The sequence below is a fragment of the Malania oleifera genome, chromosome 5, assembly GCF_029873635.1.
Source record: "Malania oleifera isolate guangnan ecotype guangnan chromosome 5, ASM2987363v1, whole genome shotgun sequence".
Lineage (NCBI taxonomy): Eukaryota > Viridiplantae > Streptophyta > Magnoliopsida > Santalales > Ximeniaceae > Malania > Malania oleifera.
In genome coordinates, this window is record NC_080421.1 from 86,372,524 (window position 1) to 86,389,958 (window position 17,435).

The following is a 17,435-nucleotide window of genomic DNA, read 5'->3' on the forward strand; positions in this document are numbered from 1 at the left end:
TTTAATTCTTTGAGACCTCACTTTATCTCTAATTGGGTTGATATGGAGTATGAATTTCTACATAAGTTTTGTCCCTCATAGAGAACTCAATTTTTGTAGGAACATATCATTCAGTTTATGCAAAAGGGTGACGAGACTTTCCGGGCTTACTGGAAGAGGTTCAAGGATCTGCTAAGTACTTGTCCACATCACAGATTTGAATGATGGAGGTTAGTCAATTATTTCTATACAATTCTTACTCCTGACTGCAAACACTTTGTTCAGACCATGTACAATGGAGAACTCTTTAGCAAGGAAACGGAGCAAACACTATTATTCTTTGATTATTTAGCTAAAAATGTTTGACAATAAAATACACGATATGATCAGACACCCATGGCAGTACAACCTATCAGCGCAATTAGTGGTGGAGGTAAATATGAGCCAACATATTATCCATACACTCTTCCTCCTCAGTATCAACTATAATAGATCCCTCAGAGCTATGCACCTTCAGAATTTCAATCTAATGCAGCACCTGCTCCATCGGAGAACTCTCTTGAGGATGCTTTTCATAAATTCATGCAAATTCAAGTCATAACTAACAATTAATACGCTCAGGCCATAAATGAATTGCGGGACACCATTAATGAGATGAGCATGCAGTTGAATAAATTAGAAAAAGGAGAATTTTCGGTAGAATCTCAGCCTAATCCTCAAGAATACCAACACCAATAGCAACAAACACATAATGTTTCTCTTGAGACAGCGGAGGTCATTATTACTTCGAGAAGTGGAAAAGAAGTTCCCTAACCTGAGATACTCACTAACAGACCAATAATTGTCCTTACACCTAAAGTTACAACTGAGATAGATGAGGTCAAAGAGAAATCAGAGGAAGCAAGCCTAGAATTGAAGAAGTCAGTTAACATGGATACTGAGACCAGTAAGGAGTACCAACCTGTGGTACCTTACCTTTAGAAATTGACAGTCGTGGAACCATCATTCCCTACTGGATTAAATGTCAAGGAGTGCAATGCTGAAGCAAATCTCCGTAGTGGTAAGGTGATGGGTACACCGGATAAAGAGGGTGAGCAGACTGGTGATAATTTAATGTTGATACTTCTAAAGAACCAAAGGTAACTGCTCTGACAACTTTGCCTTAAATACCGATTCTTAAAGAAGTGACTTTCTTGGAAAATATACTAAATAAAGATCTGCACATGTTTTGTCTGGTACCTTAGAACGTATTGATTTATTTAAGGCTAACTTTTGTGCAGGTAACAAAACTGATTCATTGTGGCAACTCAAATTTCAAGACTCATCGGTTCAATTTATAGACCTGCACCCACCAGATTAAATTCGTCCAAAGCCTCCACCAGAAAAACTGTGATGTTTTTCTTTCCCTTTTTTTCATTTTGTTTTACCTTGCTTTATTTTTAGTTTATTTTCAAGTACATTTTTCCTTAGTTTCATTTTTTCTTTCCATTACTTCTCCGCCCAGGTACGTCCTACTTCTCCCGTTGACATTTTTTCTATTTCCCCTATGCTTTCACATTGAGGACTATGTTCCACATTAGTTGGGGGGGGGGGTGAGAATTTGCATGTGACACTGTGCACGTCTGCTTGTTGGGTTTTGTATTAATTAATAAAATAAAAAAAAGGAAAAAAAAGAAAGGAAAAAAAGAAGAAGAAAGAAAGAAAGAAAGAAAGAAAGAGTATTGAGGAATTACACTAACTTATGCCATGATTAACATTGACGTATACCCTTCACATACTTGCATATAACCTAAGAATTACACACTTGAGTCATTTATGTGTAGTTTCTCTTTATATGAATTTGTAACTCCATGAAGGTTGATTGGTAGTTCATTCATGTTAATCTGGCTATATAAACTCTCATATTTACATGGTATCTCATGAGACTGAAAATACACATTCACGTGACTTGTAGCACTTACGGTTCCTTGTGAGTACTGAAAAAGCGCCTGTGGCGACTATGACACCTTATAAGGTACTGTTAAGTCATTTATTGTTCTTTTGAGTTTTTGACGTTAGCTTAGAGTTCATGAAACTCAACTTTTCTTTTTGTTTTTTTTTCTAGATACTCTTTGTGCACTAGTCTCTATTTTTTATTTGCTAGCCTAGAGGTGACATCTAGTGGGGAGATAGAGATCTAGGTCTTGTAGCCTACTCAAGATGTGAAGGCTGAACCACCCCTAGAGATAGACTTAGTTCATTAACTGCTATTCAACTTAATTCCCATTAGTGATATGAAGACAATAAAATAAGTGTAATGATTGTACTAATTGACAATGAAAAGACAGAAATTGAAGAATGAGTAGAAGAAAGAATAATAAAAATAGAAATGCACATGAAATAGAAAGTTAATACTTGCTCCACACAAATACCACAAAGAGTCAGGGATACGACACATGTTCTCCACATATGAAGACTCTTTAACCACTCAATGCTTCAGATGTATTCACGTCAGGTTTGTGAATAAGTTGATTTATGGTGGTCTTGGTTGGATATGACAAGTAGGTGAGAAGATGCTAGGGTGAAGGACCTGACACCTCACAAATAGGCTAAATCCTTTTCAGACTAGTCCACTCCATACATTTAGCGTTTGTCCTTGCAAAATGTGGGATGTTTGATCGCGACATTCTTCCTCACATATGACAAGTGAACCCATCCTTTTTGAGTGTTTTTTAGGGTATACCAGTTAGGCCGAGTCAAAACGACCATTTTGTAAGTGTCCATTGGTATCCTAGGTGTAACGAGTCATACACATCACACATTCCTCGAGATTTCACCTGTTTATACTCGAATTAATATAACTATATTAACTCTGAATTGTAATTACTAGTTAACTATCGCGACGCCTCGGACCCTGCGCGAGAAAACCACTCTTTGGAAAAAAATGGGGTATGACTTCGAACTAGGAAAAATGGATGTGTATTTTGAAAAAGTATTTTTTGTGGAAAACATGGTGTATGGAGTCACCACTAACCTTTTGAAGCGCGGTTAGAACACTTGATTGCTACCCCATTAGGGGTAAAATCGGTCTGCATCACCAGAGTCGGGCTTGAGAGTACGGTTACACGAGGGGAAGGTATTAGCACCCCCTACGTGCCTGTTCTTACAAACGGTACCAAATTAATAAAAAATTATCCCCCAAATAAATCTAATAAGCCTATCAAAATTACTCCCTTTCAAAAATCAAAAGAATGAAAATACTATATAGATATTCCCTCATAACTGAGGCAATCCAATACTCCGAAGAGTCCATGCCATTGGTTACAATCATCGGGATAGAAAATCAAGAAAATAAGGTACGAAGTATGCTCCAGAAGGTTTTGAAATCAGTAGATTTTTTCTAAGTAAGAAAATACTATTCCAGGAGGTTTTTGAAATTTGTTCGGGATGGAAATGATTTTGTGGGCTTAAAAATGTTCTTGTGATTTTTCTAAGTGTGAAAACATTTTCTGTGATTTATGTGATTTTTCAATATTTTTCTCCAACTTTGAAATAGCACAAATAAAAACTATGGAAATCAAAATATGAAAACATTTTTTGGATTTTTTGAGAATTTTGTGATTTCTTGTGAATTTTCTGAATATTTAGAGAGTAATAAAATGAAATGAAGAAAACCAGCGTGAACCGATTCAGGGAAGGAGCCGGTCGAGCAATGAACGGTCCGGGGGGAAAACTAGTTTAAGGTCTTGGTCGAGACCAAATGATTTTTTTTTCGAAAAAAAAAAATAGTACAAACAAAATTTGAAGAAAAGTCATGAAAATCGGATTTTGAAAATATAGCTTGAGTTTTAAAATGTATCTTTGTGAAATTTTTGAATGTGAGGATAAAACACTTTGGGGATTCTTGGACTTTATTATATTTCCTTCCAAAAGTTTTCAAGTGCAAACAAATTTAAGATTTTTTTGAATTTTTTCTAAGAATTTTTCCATATTTTTATGTCTTTTATGAATTTTTATGATTTTTATGGATTTTTGGAGGTTTATTCGAATATTTAAATATACATGTAAAAAAGGTAAGTACTAAACCGGTTTAGTGGACCCGAATCGGTTCAGAGGAGAACCGGTCCAAAATTGGTGTTTGTGGGTATCGCCTTGGAAACCCTCATGAGAGTACAACTCATCCACTAGGATCAACCTAGGGGTTTGAAACCTTACTGCATTTGGTAAATGTAACCGTGTTTGCTGTGAAAGAGCAGGTAGATAAGATTCCATAGCTTTCTTAGTTTTTTTTATTTTGCTAGGGACTAGAAAAACTTTAGTTGGGGGGATTGATTACGTGCTTAAATTGCATAATTAGGTGTTTTAATTCATGCATTAAAAATTATATTTTTAATTAAATGCCTAATTACTCTCAATATTTTAACATCATGTTCTATTTATAATATTTGGGTTTTATTAAATAATTTATGAAATTTTCATATTTTTTTATTACAGGCAACTACTAAAAGCTAAAAATCGATGGTACTTCGTAATGTATGTGTACCTCTCTCATTCAACGTCCGATTTAGGTGATTCAAGATGTTATAGAAAGATAAGAAAACGTTCTACAATTTTCATGTTTCGCATTTTCAGAAATATTGGCTACATTGAGGTCAAAATTAGACGTGAAGTTACCATACACTAATTGTATGGATTATTTCAACATTACTCGGTAATCTGGGCATAAATTTATCGTCCGAGCTCCAATCAAGATGATTCAAAATTTTGGAAAAATTTGAAAAAGAGTTCTACAACTTTTGTGTTTTAAGTTTTGAGAGATATAGGCTTTAGTATAGTCAAAATTGCGCTTGTGCGCTGATAAACAAAAGAGAAGAAAAGAAGACGTAAGCAGAAAAGAAAATAAATAAAAAAAAATGAAGTGGGCCGAGTCTTGATGTGACCCGGCCATGCAATTGATGTGACCCGGCCATGCAAGTGTGTGAGGCGCTGGTCTTGGGCCTTCACTTACTCAGCAAATTGTAGAAAGGGGCTGGGAGTTGTTTTTCTCATAAATTTGGATGTTGAAAAGTCAAAGAGGGGAGGAGGCTTACTTTTAGCTTATATATTAGGGTTGTATTTTTTTGAAAGAACAGCAGGGGGTAGCAGCTGCGTGGAACTCCTCTCTCTATGGCTAGCCAATTCTCTCTCTCTCTCTCTCTCTCTCTCTCTCTCTCTCTCTTCTCTCTTCTCCCTTACTCTCTCATCTCTCTTTTTCTTTGAACTCAATTTTGTTAAAATTAATTCTATTGTTAAGCTTTTAATTTATTCAAAGTTTGGATCAATTTTTGTTTAAAAATAGTTTGTTTCATTTAAAAACTTTCTTTTCACTATATAATTTTCCTGTTTATATTTCTCTCTCTCTCTCTCTCTCTCTCTCTCTCTCTCTCTCGCATTTAAATTCTTGTTTGAGCATTATTATTGTTAATTTCAATTTGTCTTCTCATTTAAAATTTTTGTGGGGATTTAATTATTTTCTTTGGGTGTTTTTATTATTAAAGTTGGTGTTTTTATTTAGAGTGAATTCTTACTTGGGTTTACGTTTAAAGTTAATATTTTTATTTAGTTGAATGATTGCAGGATTTAGTTCGTTCATTATTCTGACATTGAATCTGATATTTATTTAAGTTATTTCAAGCATGTCTTTTTTTTAGTTAGAATTTAAATTCTATTGCAAATTCCTCAAAAATTCTAGGAAACTAAATTTGAACTATATTCAGTATTTTTCTTTTCTTAAATTCTTTTAGAATTATACAAGTTTGGAATTAAAATGCATTTCCCGAGGAGACAATCTGACTTTTGGGCTAAGTATTACACAATTGAATTCCTATACTTGGGATAGCTTCTAAGCTATTCATTTTTAGAGTGAGTCAAGCATGTTCTAAACACCCCAACCAATCGACTATATTTTGACCGGTTTTATAAAGCCTCGATCGACCAGCCATATTTAAAGCTTCAAAGCCCCAGCCGACCAACCTTTAGATTTGGCCTATTCCTAAAGTCCCTGTCGATCGGCCCTAATAGAACTAGGGATGCCTAGCCAACTGGCTTATGTATTTGGCCCAATATCTGAAGACCAGCGAATCGGCCATCTTAAAACCAAACAACCCCCAGCCGACCGGCCACTTGGATGGCAAACCGGCTTTTAAGCCTAGCCGACTAAACCTATGAAGGTTTGGGAAATTGCCTAAGGTCAACTGATCGGCCTTCTTTTAGCAGACCGAGCCTCACAAAAATTTGAATTTCTAGCTTAAGTTCAACCGACCAACCAAGCCCTCGATCAACCGAACCTCTCAAGTTGGCTAATATTTTTTAGCGCTAAACGTGTTTAATTTTTTATTAAACAATTTTAAAAATACCTTCTGTGTCCCTAACGGTCATAGTTTGGGAAAACTCTATAAATAGCCTGTCATAACTCTTTTATTAACTAATACTTAGATTGAAAATCCTCTCAAATATTTTTGGGCATTATTTATTTATTTTTTTAAAAAGCAAAAGGTTTCACTCTCTTATATTATTCCTTTGAAAAATCTTTTAAGAGAGCTTTGATTTTATTTCACTTTCTTTATTTGCAAATCTCATAGCTCTTTAAGATTATTGAAGATTCATTTTGTGTGAGCATTTATTTGAAACATTTACTCTTACTTATTTTCGTTTAAAAATATTTCTTGAGAGTAAGCTTAAAAGTTTCTCCCATATATTTTTCTTGATTAATATTTTTGAGGAAACTTGTTATAGTTTGTGAATCTTTGCACATCTATTGCAAGATTTCAAAAGCTCATATTCTTCATTGCAAAAATCTGTTTGAGCAAAAACCCTAACTTTCTTGAACAACATTTTTTAATACTATTTTTAAAGAAAACATTTGGGATTTTAAGATCTTTGAAGGCTTTTTATTGTGCACTTAACTTTTTTTTATCAAAGATCATATATATTCCTTTGGGAAAAAATTATTTGAAAGCAAAATCCTAAGTTCTCCTACATCTTTATTGAAAAATATTTTTGGAGAAATGTTTATTAGGGTTAAATCTTTGAAGTATTCATCATATACATTTTATTCAAAGATTGCAAAAATTATTTTAAGAAAAACACTCATACTCTACTGAACATAATTCATATCATTAAAGAGTGCATTAAGCTTCAAATTGTACATCTGTGCTTGTTTGAAGAAGCATCTCATTGTACGAAAAATTTAATATCCTTGAATTCCAGGTGTGGCTTGAAGAGGGAGACTTCACCCTGTAAAGAGGAACTAGTTTGGCTCAACCTGGTGAATTGAGTTGAGGAAACTTTGCTCCGTAAGGAGAAATAGTGTGGCTTCGCCTGTAAGTGATATGGGGAGACTTTGCCCCGTAAGTAGAAGTGTAAACGACGTCACTCCACCCGGTTAAGTAAGCTTATAATGAAACCCTTGGGTGGTCGGTCCAAGGCGGGGATGTAGGCAGGATTGGTCGAACCTCGTTAACAATAACTGTGTCATTCTCTTTTTCCCTATGCTATTTAATTTCCGCACATATATGTTTGATTATTTATTGTGCTAATTGTAATACATACATGCTTTAATTATTTGGGGATTTGAGTCTGCTTAGAAAGACCCTAAGTTGTGATATAGTGATTGTAGTTTTGAAATTAGGATATATATATATAAAGGCAACCTAGATTTTTATATATCTAATTCACACCCTCTTTGGATTACACCATTCACATCAACATGTGTCATGACTCTGAGCCATCAGATATGTATTTCTTTGGACGGTCCAGATCGTATCACGTCAGCAATCCTAGTTGCTTCCTTAGAGCCAATCAAAGGCTGCCAAGTGGTAGGGTGACGTCATGCTGATGTCACCCTATTGTAGTAAATAATAATAATAATTTTTTTAAAAAAATAAAAAATCCCTGCCACGTGTCACCACATGGGGTTGACACGCGGTCCCCACTTCCTAAACCGCTTGAACCGGTCCGAACCAAGAACCAATCTATTTAAAATTTTCTTTTATTTATTTATGTATTTATCTATTTTTAATTTTTTAGTTGAGAAAAAATATTTAAAAATAATGAAAAAATAAATAAAAATTAGAGAGAAATCAGGAAAAATATTTTGAAGGTTACAAAAATAGAAAAACAATATTTTTGAGCTATTTTGAGCCAAAAATAAATAAATAAAACCTTTAAAATCCTATAAAATTTTAGAAAAATTTGAAAAACAATTCTAGATAATTTCTACAAAAATTTTGAAAAATCTAGGAACGTTTTTAAAGATGCTTTTGCTCATGATTTCACATTTTTTTTCTATTTTTTTTTTTTCTGTATATGTCCCTATGATTTTAAAAAGGGTAATGAGGTGTTTTTAGATCTCACCTATAGGAATTTATCTAACAAGATCTCCTCATTTGGAGGTCTTATTAGACATTCTTAAATCACACTAAGATTTTTAATCTCTAATTAATTTCGTTTATTTATTTATTTAATGGTCTATTTTAAAAAGGAGTTAATCTAAGGTTATTAAATTCAATGTGGGGATAATTCGTGATTAATTTGGTACCGTTCATTGAATGGGTGTGTAGGGGGTGTGAATTCCTTTCCCTCGCATAACCAAACTCTCGATCCCGATTATAATATAAGTAGATCAAGACTGCTGATTCATTGACTTAGGATTAATCTAGTGACCAATCAAGTTAGTAACTATGTGTTATGACCGCACCTAGGTAAATAATAGGCTAGTAATGATTTCAAATTTAAAATTTTTAAAAATTATATTTTATCATCTCACGGTCCGGGAACCCTCTCCAGGATGTCGCGACAACTTATATGGAGAAATTCTGCATGCAATTGATGAGATATAAATTTATGAACCAATTGTTGCTTGCAAGTATGTGTGTAGGAGTCGTCTTTCACTTGACTGAAGAAGAGAAAGATAGATGTTGGCCCAACCATCCATATCTCTAACCTTCACCAAATTATCCATTACTGTTGGCCGGCCATGGAGAGATGCTGGACTCAGGTACGTTGACCCTCCCCCCCCCCCCCAACCCCCCCACTCCCATCTGCTGTTGCTGTGTGCCCCTGAGTGTGTGTGTGTGTGAGAGAGACCTCCCATCTGCTGTTGCTGTGTGCCCCTGAGTGTGTGTGTGTGTGAGAGAGAGAGAGAGAGAGAGAGAGAGACCCCCACCTCCCATCTGCTGTTGCTTTGTGCTTGTGTGTGTGTGTGTGTGTGAGAGAGAGAGAGAGAGAGAGAGAGAGAGAGAGAGAGAGAGAGAGATAAGGGGGTTCCATCGATTGAGTGGTAAAAAGGAGACTAGCAAAAAGGGATAATCAATGCACATATGGATTATATCTATGAAATATAAAAAATATGTTTTTTTTTTTTGGTAATTAAAAAGAAAGGGCGTCCTTCGTTTCCAGAGGAGCATACCCTACCACCCTGTCTGCCCAACCATTGACAGCAAAATTACTTCAGCAAACAATGTCCAATCACTAAATTTATTTCAGTCGCGACTCAATTATCCCCTTGCAATTTGCTTTGGGTGCCCCCCCTCCCTCTCTCATCCAGTCATCCTTGTCCTTGTCCATGAGTAGATTGCCATTTAATTAATTAATTGCAGTACGCGTTCCACATATTGAAGCTAATTAATCACGAGTGTCCATAGAATTAAGTTCCATTCAAGTTGACTCAAATTGTCATATAAAAAATAGTTTTGGAAGTATTTGTATTGAGTTATGGATTGTAATTTAATATAAATTGTATATGTAGATTCACTCTATGTTTGGATAGTTTTTGAATTTAAATTTGTATTGGATTTGAATTTATATTAGCTTTTGGATACGATGTAATACAAAATTATATTAAAACTTATTCAAATTCATCAAAATTCAAATCTAAGATCTGAAAATCATGTTCCCAAACGCAACACGAATGTAAAAAGATTGAGGGTGTAAACTATCCGATCCAACTTCATTCGAAATCACAACATAAAGGTAAAATAACAACAAAAATAAAAGTAGAAAACTGAAAGCTGCATATTGTGAGTTGAGGTTCCTTGAAGAAACTATTCATAGTTTAATATTCATATTTTGAGTCATTAGACACCCAAGTCATGTTCATATATTTTACAAAATTTCTATTTTTCACTTTAACTTTTCCATGTTATTTGCTTCTTTAAAAAATTAAGATCCAACTGCCAATCCAGCTCAATCCCTCTGAATATCAAATTGATTTAAATCACATCAATTATGGTTTGACTTAGGTTAGACTTAATTTTTTTTTTCTCAAACTTACCTAGTTGGAATGGTTGAAAATTAGGCTGCCTAACAAAATACATTGAATATGACATAATATATAGTCTTAAATCAAGTTGCAAAGGATATCACATTCTTTAGAAATATTTGGATCTGGTAGATACTCTTAAAAATATGAATCGTAAAATTCTTGAATGATACGTGTTCTAAATTACTTTAAAATAGTAGGGTTTGAATTCTCTTTTCTTTACGAGATGATGAGTATGAACCAAATGTGATTTAAATAAATAAATTTATTTATTATTTATTTAATTTTTTTTTTTAGAAAGTTATTGTAGTAGCATACACATACATAGACTGGGCTAAAAATAATAATTGACTTGAGCCCAACCGAGTTGGCTTTTGACTCAAGATCACTGATTCGATTCTCCTTGAGAGTTTACCACGACGAATTATCAGGAGTGTGTCAATAGACGGACGATTTTCATCAGTCTAGGATAGCATCCAAAGAAGGGTAATGGTGACTGAAGTCTCCGAATTATTCAAAAAAGAAAAAAAACCCGTTGACTTGATTTGTACGGATGAATGTATAAAAGAGGGCGCGCAAAAGACAAGGACCGTGGTCGGCCTCAATATTATCAGCTCGCCGACGCCACGATTGTGTTCCCTGTACAAATCCTCCATGCACCCATTAATTATTGTGGTGTGCTGCTCATGTCCACGTGTTATTCTTCATCCTTCATCCCTTCCCTCTCCTCTGCATCCACATGTGTTGGATTGGATTTGATTGGATTGGATTGGATTGGGTTGGTGGACTCCTGCCTTCTCATATTCCCCCTAGCTATCTACTACTGTTCCTATTTCCATTTTCATCTTCCTTCTCATCCTATAAATTCCCCCTTCGTGGTCAACATGGAGTGAAGTGGAGGTTTAGTTTAATTTTTTTTAAAAAAAATTAAATTGTAGAAAGTGTTTATATGATATAAATTTATATATTAAATCTCTTACAAAATTTTAAATGAAAGACTTAAACTTTACGCTCACAAAAATAACATGAATTGATTGTGATTTGAAGGTTAGACTTCAATCAAATTAAACTCCAAATTGAAATCAAATGCGAGCTCTTACATGTGGAGTTGTAGTTTGTGCTCGTCACGCTATCACGTACATATCTATAACTATAAATATAAGTTATATATATGATTGTTGATGTTGATTCAATCCCATTGATCAACCTAAATATACTCGATCTAAAGGTCTACATTAATTTTCCTTTGAACCAAGAATACCGAGAAATTGACCAGAGTATAAGTTCAAGAAGGCCCTTTATCTTATGCCTAAGTTGATATGTGGCTACTTGGAAATGTGAGCTTTAGGATGGTTTTTCCACGTCTAATACTATCCATTTGGTTCATTGATCTTATTGGTCATATCCGGTTTTGATTATGACAAATATTTAGGTATTTAATGTTTATCAAGTTTGTGTATAGATTCATATTTGTAAGATCACTTAATGACATGAGAAGACTTAAAGTCTAAAGATCCAAAAGATTTATTCTTATTATAATTTATTTTATGCTCATTCGGGTATGTAATAGTAATATAGGAAAAAATCTGTAATAATCACTGCGTATCATACATGTAGATGCAATAAGCTCAAAAGACCTTAGAAAGACCTTAGGTCCTTGCACATACACATAAGTTGTCCCCAAAAACATATATATTATCAGAGAAATTAATTGAAGTAAAACTGGACTTATAGGGTAAAACTAGTGAGGCTTCGAGGGACTGAATAGTTGTGCTCAAAACACTTCGGGCGACTAAACAATTGACTAGTCAAAGTGTTGACTTGGTTTCGAGTGACCGAACCAAAAGGAACGTAGCGTCCTCGGTCAACAAAACCCCAATTCTGACTTTTCCCATCAATTTGGCAGCTCGAACTTCACGTTAAAAAAAGCCTCGGGCTACCGAACACATGAGTTTGGTAAATCGAACATTGGACCAAGCGACTGAACCTCTGACATAATAGAAATCGCCTTTAGTTAGCAAATCGAGCCCACACTCAGGCATACGAACTTCAAAAATCAACTTTTTCTATTGTGTCTGTTCGAGCGACGGAACCATGGGTTAGGCGCCCGAAACTCTCAGGTTGTTTTAATTTTTACCGTGGTTATTTTAAGTTAAACATGATTAATTTTCTTAAATGGTTTTAAAACAAATTTAATAATTCCCTAGATATATATCCCCAACGGTTATAATTTTAACATATTCTATATATAGGGGTTCATTTGCTTGGATTAGCAAGTGATTAGCCATTTGATTAGCAAAAAACTCTCTGAAAATTTCTAAATCCTATTTTCTCACAAAAAGTCCAGACACTCATATACTCTCATTCCTTTGAGATATCTAGCATTGTGAGTGTTTTATTCATTGTTTTATATTGCTAGAAATCCTCATTTGTGTAGTATTCACTTAATTTTTGGATTGAGGATTTAGCTTGATTTTTTCCTTTGATTTTATTTAATAAATCTTGATTGGGAAAAATCTTATAGCTTTGTGGGTCTTTGCATTATGTTTAAAGACTTATTAGGGCTTGTATATTTGTGTGCAAAATTTTTTTTACAAGCTCAGATATGAATATCTCCTTGTGCTTTGATATTGAGAAAACTATTTTTGAGATATTCTAAATTTCTATTGGTTTGAATCTTTGAAACCCTAAACTGAGATTGAGATTTTATCATTACTTAGTTTCAAAGATTTGCTTGTAGATACACTTTTGTGCTTAATATGAGATAATCACTATTCTGAGTGTTGATTGCACATATAAACCATTGAGCTTATTGTTCTTACATTATTGGTGTGTTCTTATTATTATTGGTGCAAATCTGCTTGACTAAGAAGTATTATATTTGTACGCATCTCATATTGAAATATTGTTGTATTCTAGGCGTGGCTTGAGGGGGCAGTTATCTAGTCTAGAAGGATTGGTTGTAAAGGTTGAGGTCAGTCCTGTGCTAATTGACTTGGTTGTATTTAGGTGCCACTCCACCTGTCGAGTGAGCCTATAGAGTATTCCTTGTGCTGGTGAGCCAAGGTGAGGACGTAGGCAATTTGTCGAACCTCGATAACATTTCTGGTGTTGTCTCTCTTTACTGATTTCCCTTGCATGCTTAATTTGATTACTTGTGTAGTTTAATTTCCGTCGAATATACATTGATTTATTTTATCTGCACTAGATTGACTTTAGGCTTGTGTAATACTGCTACTAGTGGTTTGACCTAGAGGAATAATTTTAAAATACCAATTCACCCCCCCCCCCCACTTGGGATTACAATAAAGCTAACAATTGGTATCAGTGCCTAGTAGCTTAGACTTAATAGTTATTTTGCAAAAGATCTAGATGACTTATAGTACTGTAACCCCTTTCCCTAAAGGACCCTCTTCCACATGCCCTCCGATTTTCAGTGGTGTCAATTACACCTTCTGAAAATAGAGGATGCACATCTATCTTCAGAATATTGACTGGAAGGTGTGAAAAGTTGTCTCTGAAGAGGAATATACTGATGAAGATATGAAAGTTGTTAGTTTAAATGCTATTGCCATGAATAACATGTACTGTGGTCTTGATGTTAATGAATTTAATAGAGTTATGGCATGTTCATCTGCTAAGGAGATATAGGATAAGTTAGAGGTCACATATGAGGGTACTAGAGATGTAAAAGATAGTAGGATTGATATGTTGACTAGTGAGTATGAAGCATTTAGGATGAACACTGGTGAGTCCATTCAGAGTATGTACACTAGATTCACACACATCATTAATTTATTGCAAGCTTTAGTTAAAACCTATCCTATGTATGAGATGATTAGGAAAGTCCTTAGGGGTTTGGCTCCTATTTTGGGAAGCAAAGGCTACGACCATATTTGAGGATAAATACCTTAAGGCTATGTCATTAGATGAATTGATAGGTTCACTTATCACCTATGAGTTAGCTATTAATGAGATACTGAACGAGCATAATAGGATGAAAAAGGTGACTGCATTAAAAACATCTATGAAAAAGGTTTATTTAAAGTAGATTTTTCCTTATTATCGGGTTATGGAACCAATAACATGACTGAATTGAAGGCGATTATTATAGGGATTAAACTATGCAAAGATCTTGGATTTGATCAAGTGAAGATTGCATGTGACTCTGCTTTGTTGGTTTAGTGGATAAATTCTGGGAAGTGGTTGGCTTGGAACTTATGGGAATTGTGGGAAGAGCTTATGCTAGTATTGAGAGGCATACATTACAAAGTGGAACATATTTACAGGGAGGTGAATAAAAGTGCGGATTTCAGTAGGGTGAATCTGGTATATCTCGATCATATAGTTGCCAGGATGATCTTCCATAGCAAGTCAGGGGAATGATTCAATTGGATAGGTTGGGATTTCCTTCCTTGCGCTGGTGATGCTTTGTGCTATTTTTCGGAGTTTTGTTTGTTTTCCACTTATAGTTGTTTAGTTCTTATTTATTTTTTTGGTTGCTGTTAATTGGTTTATTGGTTTTGTATAGGTTGGTCTTGGGGTTTGATTTCGTTGTCCCCAAGTCTCAAGGTTGTAACCACGGTAATCCTCCACCATAAGTTTGAAAATTGGTCAAAATTGTTTGAAATTGCAAAGAATTCTTATGCATTGATTCTTAAAGAAAAAGATTTGAAAGTTATCTAGCTTGAAAGAAAATTGGAGGACAACTCCAAAAATTGCTTTCAAATTTATTAAGGGCCAACGAAATTTTGAAAAACTCCTTGGGGCCCAAAAAAAGTCTCTTAGTAAAGAAGATCTTGGATTTAATGGTATTAAACATGTGAAACAACCTAATCTTTATTTGGGACATTTTACATGAGAATTAAAATTCTAAATTCCACCTAAAGATCCTTAGTGTTGAATGATATGCTTCAAATGTAAACAAATTGGTCATATCTAGTTTGACTATCCACTTAGAAATAAACATGTAAGAATTAAAAAGGTGTGGAGAGTCAAAGGTGATCCAAGCACTAACCCTTGTGGACCCAACATAATTTGGGGACCAGCATCAGTTACTTAGTTTTTCTTGTAGGTGTGCTTGAGACCATCCTCCTCCAAGGACTAGTTGTACCTGGATAGCGGGTGCTCACGGCATATAACCGACAACAAGGCTAAGTTTGCATCCATCACTCCCAAGGATGGAGGATACGTGACTTTCGGTGACAATGCAAAGGGGCGAATCATCGGGGTAGGTAAGGTTGGTAAGGAACCTTCCCTGGTTATTGATAATGTACTGCTTGTTGATGGTTTGAAACATAATTTGTTGACTATTAGCCAATTATGTAATAAAGGGTACAAAGTGTCTTTTGAAAATGATAAATGCATTGTTGAGAGTAAATCTGACAACAAAGTACTTTTTACCGCTGAACGTCATGAAAATGTGTATACAACTAGCTTCAATAATTTAGCATCTCAACTGGTTACATGTTTTTCTACAATAAATGAAGCTAACTAGTTATGGCATAGACATTTAGGACATGCTAGTATGGATTTGTTATCAAAACCTGTGAAAAAAGATTTGGTTAAAGGCTTACCTAAAACACTTTTTGTAAAAGATAAAATTTGTGATGCATGTCAAATGGGTAAGCAAACAAAATCAAGTTTTAAGAAAAAGAAATTCATATCTACCACTAGACCACTTGAAATGCTACACTTAGATTTATTTTGTCCTAATCAAGTTCAAAGTCTAGGTGGAAAATTGTATGCCTTTGTTATTGTGGATGATTTTTCTAGGTTCACATGGGTGTTGTTTAATTTCTCATAAAGATGAATCATGTGAACAATTCACTAAATTATGTAGAAGAATTCAGAATGAAAAAAGGCTACAAAATCACACACATAAGAAGTGATAGGGGAATTGAATTCAAAAATGATGGGATAAAAAACTATTGTTACCTAGAGGGCATTTCATATAATTTTTCTACATCTAGGACCCCACAACAAAATGGTGTTGTAGAAAGGAAGAATAAGTCACTGCAGGAAATGGGTAGGACTATGCTAAATGAACATAAATTACCCAAATATTTTTGGGCTGAGGCTATAAGTAGTGCATGTTATGTCATAAATAGAGTATTAATCAGGCCTTCACTTAATAAGTCTCCATATGAATTATGGAACAACCATTGCCCTAATATTTTCTATTTTCATGTTTTTGGTTGTAAATGCTTTGTATTTAGAGATAATGAACATCGAGGGAAATTTGACTCCAAATCTGATGAAGCTATTTTACTAGGCTATTCACTTAATAGTAAAGCATATAGAGTTTTCAATAAACGAACACTAACTGTTATTGAATCCATTCATATTGTATTTGATGAATCTAATCAATTTTCTAAAAGAAATGATAAAGATGATATTGATATTAGAAAAGGTTTAGATAAGTTATCTATTGAAAAAATTGTGGACATCAATTCAAAAGCAAATAATAAATCAATTGAAAATGATAAAGTTGAAAGTGAGGTTCAAGAACTACCTAGGGAATGGAAATACATTAGGAACCATCCTTTAGATCAAATTATAAGTGAACCTTCACATGGTGTAGCCACACGGTCTTCCTTAAAAAACCTAGTTAGCCATTTTTCTTTCTAATATCAATAGGAGCCTTAAAATATTAAGGAAGTCATAGAAGATGAGTCTTGGGTGATGTCTATATAGGAAGAGCTTAACCAATTTGAAAGAGACAAAGTTTGGACCCTAATTCCTATGCTTAATGATCATACAATTATTGGAACTAAGTGGGTATATAGAAATAAGAAGGATGAGAATGGGGTAGTAATCAAAAATAAAGCTAGACTAGTTGCCCAGGGATATAATCAGGAAGAGGGGACAAATTTTGATGAAACCTACTATGTTGATCGCTTATGCCACTTTTAATAACTTTAAATTGTATCAAATAGATGTTAAAAGCGCATTTCTTAATGGCTACATTAATGAAGAAGTGTATGTAGAACAACCACCCAATTTTGAAAATCATAAATATCCTGATCATGTATACCGTTTGTCCAAAGCCTTGTACAGATTGAAACAAGCTCCTAGAGCTTGGTATGAGAGACTTAGTGATTTTCTATTAGAAAATGGGCTTACCCGTGGCAAAATTGACACTACACTTTTCATCAAATCTAAAAATGATGATATG